This window comes from Triticum urartu, chromosome 7A (assembly GCF_056163025.1).
Source record: "Triticum urartu cultivar PI428250 chromosome 7A, HENAU_Tu73, whole genome shotgun sequence".
Taxonomy (NCBI): Eukaryota; Viridiplantae; Streptophyta; class Magnoliopsida; order Poales; family Poaceae; genus Triticum; species Triticum urartu.
Genome location: NC_141879.1, coordinates 361658586 through 361669730, shown reverse-complemented (window position 1 = coordinate 361669730; position 11145 = coordinate 361658586).

The following is an 11145-nucleotide window of genomic DNA, read 5'->3' as shown; positions in this document are numbered from 1 at the left end:
TAAAGTCTACAGATAATTCCAGTTGTCTCATAATCTGAAGACTTGGGGGCTGAAGGAATATAGATAAGCCGGAAGAACGTACCTCATATTTCAGCTGCAACTGTTTGACCATTTCGATCTCAGAGTCGCGACTGGAGTGCACGTGGCTGAGATAGCCAGATAAAATATCGTTGGCATTTAAATGGTCGTAATTGGCAACATCAAAGCGCACTTTTTGCCTCTCTAATGCCTCTTGTTTCGTGGTACACCGAGCCAGCACAGTTGGATTCCCCGGCTCAATAAAACGGCTCCCGATGATCTAAACGTCTTGGGCAGACGGTGATGGCGGGTTGGCTGAGCTTGATGGTCCAGTTGTCGACGGGTTTACAGTGGTCTCATCAAACGACGGCTCAGGAGGATTTTCTTCTGTATCAATAGGCGGGTCTTCTGGAGCGTCGGTTAATGGAGAAGATGGCCTGGCCGGGTCAGAAGCAAGCACCGGTGGGTCTTCTGCCGGTTTAGTTGCCTTTGCCTTCTTGGATTTAGCCTGGCCACTAAGAGAAATGTTGCAGGATTGTCAGTATAAAGATACAATTTGAACAAACCGGAAAAAAGGAGGATTTTTACCCAGGGGCAGTCTTGAAGGCCGGAAATTGCGTCTGCGATGAGTTGCCAGAAGAGCGAGACACCTCCTGAAAAGATAAAACAAAGTTAAAAGTAAGGCAGGGGAAAGGATCCATTAAACAGAGTTAAAGACAGAAAGAAGTGAACCTCATTTGGGTGCTTTTGAGGAGTTTGTTGAAGAATGACAGCCAGCTCATCTTCAGTCCGGGCCTGACGGCGGCTTTCATGTTGCTGCTTTTTCAAATGAAAGGTGGGATCCAAGTGAGCTAAAGGGTTAGAAAACCTTACTTTACGGATCACTCGTTGAATTTTTTGTCTTGGCAAGGGCTCTGAGTTGGAGGAAATGACAGTTACCTCTGCTTCCACGGCCTGACTGGCCCCAGTGTCATCCTGGTAATTATCAGCGTCAATAAGATTGTTAAAAAATTAGCCAAGGGAATCAAGGGCTACCTCTGAATCAGATGTATCATCAAGCTTCATCAAATCTTCAGCAGTGCTCTTTTTCTTCTTTTTCGACCTCCGGCTCATTTTCTTGGCATTTATGGCGGCGGCTTTCGCTTTCTTGGCAGCCTCGTGGTCATACTTAACTTTCCAGAAGTCAGAGTTGGCCTGCACACAGGTAAAAACAAGATAAAGAGTCAGGAAAGTATTAAAACAATACGGCTGGGAAAATACAAAGGAGAGAAATAACGACATCCTTACTTCTGGCACCGGGTTAAGCTGGCAGAAGGGGTTTAACCCGACGACACTGCAATCTTTGTATTTACCGTTCACCAGAAGAGTTGACATTGAGACAATATCTTCTTCTGTCAATTGAACGGGGTTGTGACGAAGAGAGTCATCTGGGCCACCACCATACTCATACATCAGCTTTGACCGGCGACTCAAAGGGATGACCCGCCATGAGATCCAGCAGCGGGTCAGATCAACTCCAGTTAACCCGTTCCCCAACAGAGCATTGATCCTTTTGATGGATGGTATCAGCCTCTTGCGTTCAGCGATGGTAAGCTTATCAGGAAGCGCGAACTTGGAGTCAAGACGATCGGGGCGATAACCCGACAGTGGCTTCTCGTTTGCTAGTGAAGTGTCCTGGCAGTAGAACCAAGTCTGGTTCCAGTCCTTTGGGTGACTTGGTAAGACAATGAGGGGAAGACGACACCCTACCGGCGCTGAATTGATATGCGTCCAAGCTCTAAGCTAAGGCCGCTGGTGCACTCATTCTGCCGATTCAGATAAAAGTATTCTCTAAACAACTCCACGGTCGGCTCTTGTTGAAGATATACTTCATAGAGTACTTGGAAGTTATAGATGTTAGATATGGAATTAGGCCCGATATCTTGAGGATGGAGCCTGAAAAAGTGGAGGACCTCTCTGAAGAACTTTGAGCTGGGCGGTGAGAAGCCGCAGTTCATATGGTCAGTGAAAACGATCACTTCGCCGTCTATTGGGTTGGGCCGTTCTTCTTCCGAGTCAGGGGCACGGTCAGACATGACAGTTTTCGCTGGCAGAAATCCTATGGTGAAGAACTCTTTCAAACGTTCCTTAGTTACGGTTGAGGGAACCCAGTTGCAGATGGTTGGTGCTTTGGACGGCATGATGGGCAAAGAAGAACTGAAAAGAAAAGCAATATGTCGGTTCAGTTTAATGGTGAGATTGACAGTTAAGTGATGAAGATGCAAACAAGTAATGGCAACTTAGTTAAGGGCTAATGACATATAAGGAAAATTAAGCCGGCATGATAAGCCGCCATGACTACAGATGTTTGAAGAAGGCAATTTCAGCTAAGTGTTGAGACAAACAAGTTTCTTAAATTGTTTGGTATTATTCCAGATCAAATGGCTATTCAAAATGAAAAAAATTCTAGACCTAAAAAATTTCAGCGCAGAAGAGTATGTAAGTTCTAATGCAGCCTTTGAAAATAGAGAAAGGGATCTGTGGATCAAGAAAAGGCACAAGAACACTACCGCATGAGCATATATATATATATATATATATATATATGTATATGTATATATTTGGATCAAGAAGAGGCCTGCAGTGGAAAAACTACGAGGGACTGCGATGAACTCGGAAGAACACGAAAGAATCTGGAAACCCTAAGTGCATATCTGAGAAGTGAAAAGAAGAGAACTTACAGTCACAGGTCTTCTACGGAGATCGCCGCTATTCTTTGGATTGGCTTAGGTTGATGCGGTGGCCAACGTCGACAGAGACGGAGGTGAAGCGCGGTGGCGGCGAAGCTCGAGCAGCAGGGGGTGCGCGAGAGGAAGAAGACGGAGCGAGAGAGGAGAATGAGAAGGCCGAGGTGTGCCTATTTATAAGGAAAGATGTGAACAGACGGGCGCGAAAATCGAGGAGAGCCGAATAATGGTTCTCTAGCTACACAGACGCCTCGATTCTTGGGAAGCATTAAAGATAAAAGATCCGTTGGGAGATGACGTCATGAAATTTCTTTGCATTTTCAAGGGATGACGTCACGGCGGGTTACGAAAACTTCAATGAAGATAAGAAGATGGATTTTTGTATAAGTATTGAAGATTGACAAAGAATGAAATTCAAAGTCAACCTGGGGCCTAATGTTGGGGATATTACTATCAGCCATGACCCGCCCAGGAGGGGCCGGGTCAGCCCTAATGGCGGGTTACGCACGAAGCCCAGTAAACATTCAAGACGATAGTTTATTAAACCTTATAGAATGCCCAAGGGCCTGGAGGCAGCTTAAGGCTCGATATTGTAAACCGCCATATGTAAGGAAAGACTTGTAAAGAAAGGCATGTAAAGGAAGCCACCGAGCCGGACACGATTATGAGCCGGCCGGGACTCTGTAGGCCACCAGGCGTCAACCCATGTATATAAGGGGACGACCCGGTGGCGGCTTAGGGCAAGTAACAACAAGTCGATAACCAAGCCGGCGAGTTGAGCCTCTTGGTGATCGAAACCCCAGCAATACCAATCCCAACTAGATGTAGGCTTTTACCTTCATCGTAAGGGGCCGAACTAGTATAAAACCCTCTCGTGTCCTTTGTCCCGATTAACCCCTTTAAGCTTCCTAGTGCGATGGCCCTACGACTAAGTCCTTGCTCTAGGACATCTGCCGTGACAATTCCACGACACGAGGAGTATCTCGAGTGGGAGCGTTTTATGGACGACTACCTCAAGCTACATCAAGTCCCTCCGGAAGATCAAGTGAAGTGTGCCACAAGGAACTTCCACGACTACGCGTCCACATGGTGGCTTCACACACCTTCGGAGAGCTACGACATGAGTTGTCCCAAGACAAAGAGAGCTTTGCGTCGAGAGTTTGTGCCTCCAACCTACGAGGAACAACTTCAACGCCAATTGGAGAACACCATCCAAGTATCCAAGTCCATCGACGAGTATTTCAAGGAGATGAAGATTGCCTTGCGATGAGCCGACGTGGACGACCCCATTTCGATGAAGTTCCACTTCATGATGGGATTGCACAACGACATCTCCAAGACGATCTTCCTCGAGAACTACAAGTCCCTCGACGACAACTACATTGGTGCTCTCATGGCGGAACAAGAACTCATGAAGGCCAAAGCTTCTCCACCCCAAGCTCACTTCGCGATGACCAAGCTCCATGAGAACGAGCACGAGGCTAGTACCACCACGATGTCCAAGCCCGACGAGCTCCAAGATGATGCTCCCAAGTTCGACTTCACCGCCGTCCCTCTTTGTGGCATTGATGATGCCGAGTCCTCCATGACTCTTTTTCAAGATGGTGCGGAGACGAGTATGACTACGGAGACCCTCAAGGACCAAGCTTTGGAGGCGAGCAACAAGGTGGCGAGCAAGGATGATGCTTCCATCTTAGGAGGCAAGAGTGATGATGTGCCATCTTCGGCCTTCATCCACGGTGACGGTGATGAGATGGTTGAGCATGGGATTTTCCCTCGACCACGGCGACGTATGATGACTTGAGTGACTTTTGCCACCATATTGAGAGTGAGAGTGACTTCACCACTAGCCCCATATATGATGTGTTACCCCAATTCCCATGTGAGGAGAGCCACAACCCCCACCACTTGAGTGAGATGAGTGACTCCACCATACGTGAGATTGAGTGCACCTATTTTGTGGGAGTGAGTGAACCACCACATAGAGAGAGTGACATAGTTAATAGGTCATGTGAGGCCACTTTCAACACTAACGACTTGACCTCTACCTCTATTGTGTCTTCTCATTTGGTGCTAGGTCCCATATATGATGACGCGTCGATTCGCGATGACTACGTCCTACCTTTGGACAAGACGATGGCCATGGTGGAATATGATGCACCCCCCACATGGTTCCATCAAGATGATGATCTTGACCACCATTTGGTCTTACCCACCTCACCTACACCACTAGAGTGGAATGACAAAGGTAACATAGGTGAAGGTGATGCTCTAGTCCCACTAGTGGACATTCTTGACATTGATTGCTTGCATGATGTTGATCAACCTATTACCATGCTTCATGCTAGTGCGACTTCCCCATGCGATGATTTACCCATTTATGATGAGTATGATGATTGCCATGTGGAGTCTATTAGTTGTGATGCCATGTTACATAGGATTTCCTGTGATAATTCTCTCGGTCACATCATGTTTGCCAATCCGCTTGACTTGTCATATGCTATGCATGAGATCGACCACATGTCATATTTGCAATCTCTTCATAGTGACTATGCATCTGCCATTCAAATTAACCCAATTTGCACTTATGGAATAGATGACAAGCCCATGGTTATTGGCATTTGTTTCTCTTGTGATGATATTTATATGCTCCCTTTCCATCATTTATCTCATATGCCATGCCATGACCACCTAGCTTCGGATATGCATTGTTTTGGGTGTTGCCCATTTTCTCCATATGATGTTTCCAATATTGCTCATGAGGCGACCCCCATAGTTTCCTCATACATTTTAGGAGATTTTGATCACTCCCATCCATTGCATGATCCTCATACTTATGTGCACAATATGCTCCCCATGAATAAACATGATATTGATGTGTCATATATTTGTATGCTCAATTTGCATCCCCATCGTGTTATACACAATAACTATTCTTTCATGATGGATGACATGTTCTTATACCATGCATCAAATTTCTTTGAGCAACGCTTATCTTGTGCTAACTTTCATGTGCACATACACATCATGATGGATGATGTGTACATTTACCACACACACAATTTCTTTCGTTTGTGTCTCTTTTGTGTAGGTACCCATGAATTCTTGTCAACCTCGCAATCCCATGAGTTGACAAAACAAGCTCTAGAGAGCAACGATGACTTGGGATCCCATGGATTGTCTTTCCCACCACTCTCTTTGTGCAAAGACTTCGCGCATTTCTTCTACATGACCCTCACTTGGCTATGGGTTATTGTCCACTACATATTCTATGCCCATCTTTCCATGTTCACTTTGCATGATATGCTCATTACTATACTTTTGCCATGCATTCGTGATCCATGCTTTGCATTACACATGATGATTGATTCTCATACTTGTATGTGTATTTGCAAGCTTGGTGGAGACATTGCTTGTTATTGACATGTTTGCTTTGTGCCCCATGCCTATGATGATACTATGATCTTGCTTTGTGTTCGTGCTTGCGATATGTCATGTACATTGTCTATGACTATTATTTGCTCACATGACATGATTGCCATGCTTTCCTCTAGTATGTTGCATCTTTGCACTACTAGCTTGCACGACTTGATTCCTATGATTACTTGCCTTGTTGCATCACCAATGATTCATACTTTCTCACTTAATGCGGTTGATGACAACCATTTACATGCTTGTCCCCATGATATCTTTGCTTGTGCTCAATTTATGTGCTTATATGCCATGTCACAATCCTTTGTCACACCATATGCTTTGCATGATGACGACACTTGTTTGGTGAATCACCTCTTGAATGCTTGGTTTTGCACTAATGCTAACCACATTCATTTTTCCAAGTGTTTGTTATCCTTGCTCATTTTGAAGGAATACCAAGATGATGTGACATTGGAGAGTGCCCACTTCAAGCTTGAAGATGATGACTACTTGGTGAACGTCCACTCCTACACGGCGAAGCCATCTCTTTCCCATGGTGATTTGGTTTTCGATCCGAGGTCGGATCTTTCCCAAGGGAGGGGAGATGATGCAGAGCATCCTACGGACATCACCATGTCAAGAGTCCGTTTGGCAAGTGACACGTGTGACCTCTACTTCACATACACAAAGGTGAATCATCTCCTTTACACGTGCTCACTTGACCCCTTCGAGGATGGTATACTACTTGACACTCCACTAGTGTGCATGCATAGGTATTGTAGGGACACTACGGATGACAAGGAGGAGTGCAAGCGCCAAGGAACAACTACACCATCCGCGAGGGAATCCTGGAAACGAAGACGCAACAAGAAGAGCTGTCGAAGAAGCTACAGCCACAGGACGACCGGTCGGGTCCGGACGTCCGGCGCCTAAAGATCCTCCAGACGATCGGCCACCTCCGGAAATCTGGCACTCCAGTATCCGAGCCATATCGTGCGGACGTCCGACGTCTTCCGGACGTCCGACCGCCTGTGAGTCTCCGGACGTCCGACGCCCATCGGACGTCCGACCCCTGGTTGTGTCCAGTTGCGGGCTGAGGCCCATGTACCCCTTCACTTCACCCCCCATTTGCACTAAGACTATAAATAGACCTCTCCCTCCTTCTTTCTAAGGTTAGCAAAGGATTAGCTCATATTTTGTGTGAGAGCTTTGCTCATTCACTTGGACACCTTCTCCTTGGAGATTCGAGCCTCCACCGGAGAAGATCCCCCAAGCGGATTCAAGACCCCTTTTTAGGGAAGAACTCAAGACCTCCTCACGGAGAAGACCGGCTACCCTTGTATCGTCCTTAGTTGTCCGTGGATCATGTATCTTCTCTTATGTATTCGAGGATCTAGCACATGTGTGACTTATTCGTGTTGGTTTAGTGTTTCCTATTGGGTTTCCCCTTGTGTTTTCCCTCTCTTCCCCCTCGTGTTCCTCATGTTCTTCGCGGGATCCGCTCCTTTCGTGAAATATCGGCCGATTAGGGTTCCACCCTACATCAATTTACCTCAACCTTCGAAAAAGCATCTGTTATACGAGTTATGGCAATACTCCCGAACTCCCGCCCCAGTACTGGGTGGCGTCGAGGTTATCTCACCAACAACTGCATAAAAGAGATTTTCGATGTCGGCGAACTCAGGTATTCCAGAACTGCAACAATAAAATTGTGACGACAACACCTCGGAGCTCAACTCCCCGGGACACTGCCACAACCCCTAAATATCAGGAGGCACCAAGAACAATGTTCTTGTCACAAAACCATTGGAACGATTCCAAGATACCCACGTGATCCTAAAAAAATTGTGAAATTTGAGGAGATAAGAGTCAAAACTTCTACGTCAGGAGACCTCACCAGAGCGACGAAGGGACTGAGAAGTAAAAATAATCCTACTCTCCGATATATATAATCCTAAGACTCAAAACATTTTGTTCTAGACTCAACAACGTCAGCGATTCGATCAAGCAGGGGGCTCCTAAGTCGGGGAAGGCTCTGATTACCAACTTGTAACACCCACAATGCGGCTATATCTCCCACATGTCGGGGCACGACTTAGAGGCATAGCCGCATGGTAGGCTTATCGCAAGAGGGCTAATCTTTACACATCCCATGTACTGAATAAGAAAGGGATAAAGAGTCGGCTTACAATCGCCACTTCACACAATACATAAATAATCCATACATCATCCAAGGTATAAACAAAGGTCTGACTACGGAACCAAAATAGAGAAAGACAACCCCAAATGCTAGATCCATGATCGTCCCAACTAGGCTCCACTACTGATCATCAGGAAAAGAAACATAGTAACGGCCCGAATCCTCGTCGAACTCCCACTTGAGTTCGGAATCGTCACCTGCACTGGTATCCTCGGCACCTGCAACTGTTTGGAAGTATCTGTGAGTCACGAGGACTCAGCAATCTCACACCCGCGAGATCAAGACTATTTAAGCTTATGGGTAGGAAAGTGTAGTGAGGTGGAGCTGCAGCAAGCACTAAGTAATATGGTGGCTAACATACGCAAAAGAGAGCGAGAAGAGAAGAAACGCACGATCGAGAAGCTATAAGTGATCAAGAAGTGATCCTGAAACTACTTATGTTCAAGCATAACACAAGACTGTGTTCTCTTCCTGGACTCCACCGAAAAGAGACCATCACGGCTACACACACGGTTGATTCATTTTAATTAAGTTAAGTGTCAAGTTCTCTACAACCGGATATTAATAAATTCCCATCTACCACATAACCGCGGGCACGGCTCCCGAAAGTTTATACCCTGCAGGGGTGTCCCAACTTAGCCCATCACAAGCTCTCACAGTCAACGAAGGATATTCCTTCTCCGAGGAAGACCCGATCAGGCTCGGAATCCTGGTTACAAGACATTTCGATAATGGTAAAACAAGACCAGCAAAGCCGCCCGAATGTGCCGACAAATCCCGATAGGAGCTGCACATATCTCGTTCTCAGGGCACACCACATTGTCCAAACTTCCGGTAGGCCAGCCCAGAGTTGCCCCTGGTGGCCACCGGCGGCTGACAGGTTGGACCAACACTCAGGGGAGCACTGGCCCGGGGGTTTAAAATAAAGATGACCGTTGAGTCCGCGGAACCCAAGGGAAAAAGGCTTAGGTGGACAAATGGTATAACCAAGGTTGGGCCTTGGTGGAGGAGTTTTATTCAAAGCAAACTGTCAAGGGGTTCCCATAACACCCAACCGCGTAAGGAACGTAAAATGAATGAACATAACACCGGTATGACGGAAACTAGGGCGGCGAGAGTGGAAGAAAACACCAGGCATAAGGTTGAGCCTTCCACCCTTTACCAAGTATATAGATGTATTAAAGTAAATAAGAGATAATAATGATATCCCAACAATATCCATGTTCCAACATGGAACAAACTTCATCTTCACCTGCAACTAGCAACACTATAAGAGGGGCTGAGCAAAGCGATAACAAAGCCAAACAACGGTTTACTAGCAAATGTGGGTTAGAGGTTTGACATGGCAATATGGGAGGCATGATATAGCAAGTGGTAGGTAACGCGGCATAGTAATAGAGCGAACAACTAGCAAGCAAAGATAGAAGTGATTTCGAGGGTATGGTCATCTTGCCTGCAAAGTTCTTAGAGTTGTCGAAAGCTTGATCCTTGTTAGCGTACTCAACAGGTTCCTCGTTCACATACTCGTCTCCCGGCTCTACCCAAAGCAAGAACACAAGCAAAGGACCAACAATCAATCATGGTGTAATGCACAAGCAACATGATGCAAAACATGGCATGATATGCAAGATATGATATGCAATGCATATGCGTGCTCCGGAAGAGAAAGAATGATCAAGGCATCAACTTGGCAAACCAAGTATGCCGCTGAAAAGATGAGATGATTTCAGTTGAAATCGATATAAAGATCACCGGAAACAGATGCACGGTTTGCAATTGGCAAGCAAAACAAGGATGGTGCAAAACTGTAATTAACAGCACGATGCTACTTAGCATGCAACAAGAAACTAAGCTACTGCACTCCAACATAACAACAAAGAATATGGCAGTGATATACACAAGATGATTGACAAAACATGAACACTGAGCTACGGCTAAATCACACAAGAGCAGGTTCAAACAAGCATGGCAAAAGTGCAAAACATATCAGCTTCACAGACTTAGTGAAAATACTAACATGCCAAGGCATCGCATGATTCTACTAAATGCACAGAACAAAAGTCCTTTACTGATCATGAGCCGAAAAGGCACAAAAGATATGATGGCACCCATGTAAACATAGCAAGTTTTATTAACAGTTTCAGACTTGGCAGAAAAACAGAGCATGGCATAAACAGAATTATGAAGGCAACTTTGCGAGTTCATGCCACTCACCACAAAGCATTGCATTGACAAAACAAGCATACCAAGAGCAAGATGACATGTTCATGAAGCTAACCATTGCAAGAGCAAGTTCACATGATGCATGGATCACTAACAACAACCATGGCAAAATTGATTAACATGTTAACATTCTGCCAGGAACATTTTATAGCAAAAGTAGAGTAAGAACAAGACATGCTAGACAACTTCATAATTTCAAACAGGGGCATGGATGGATAGGGCATAACCATATGTTCAAAACATCCTTACTGAAGTATCTCAAAACAATCATGGATATCACTGTAGCATCAAGTTTACATGGCATCAAAATAACAGCAGGACAAGGACTTAGCAAAATCCTAAGTCTCTGAAAACAACAATATTGTGGAGCCTAGTTTGCATGCTCGTGCTAGTCACCACATAGATCACAAAAATACAAGACAAGCACCACTATAAAGATGGAATGACATAGTTAAAAACACATGTAGAGTTCATGCCCATATGATGCACACATCAAATGCAACAAAAATGACAAAACCTCATGATCTGATAAGTAGCAGCACCTAACATTTTATAGCACTCTTG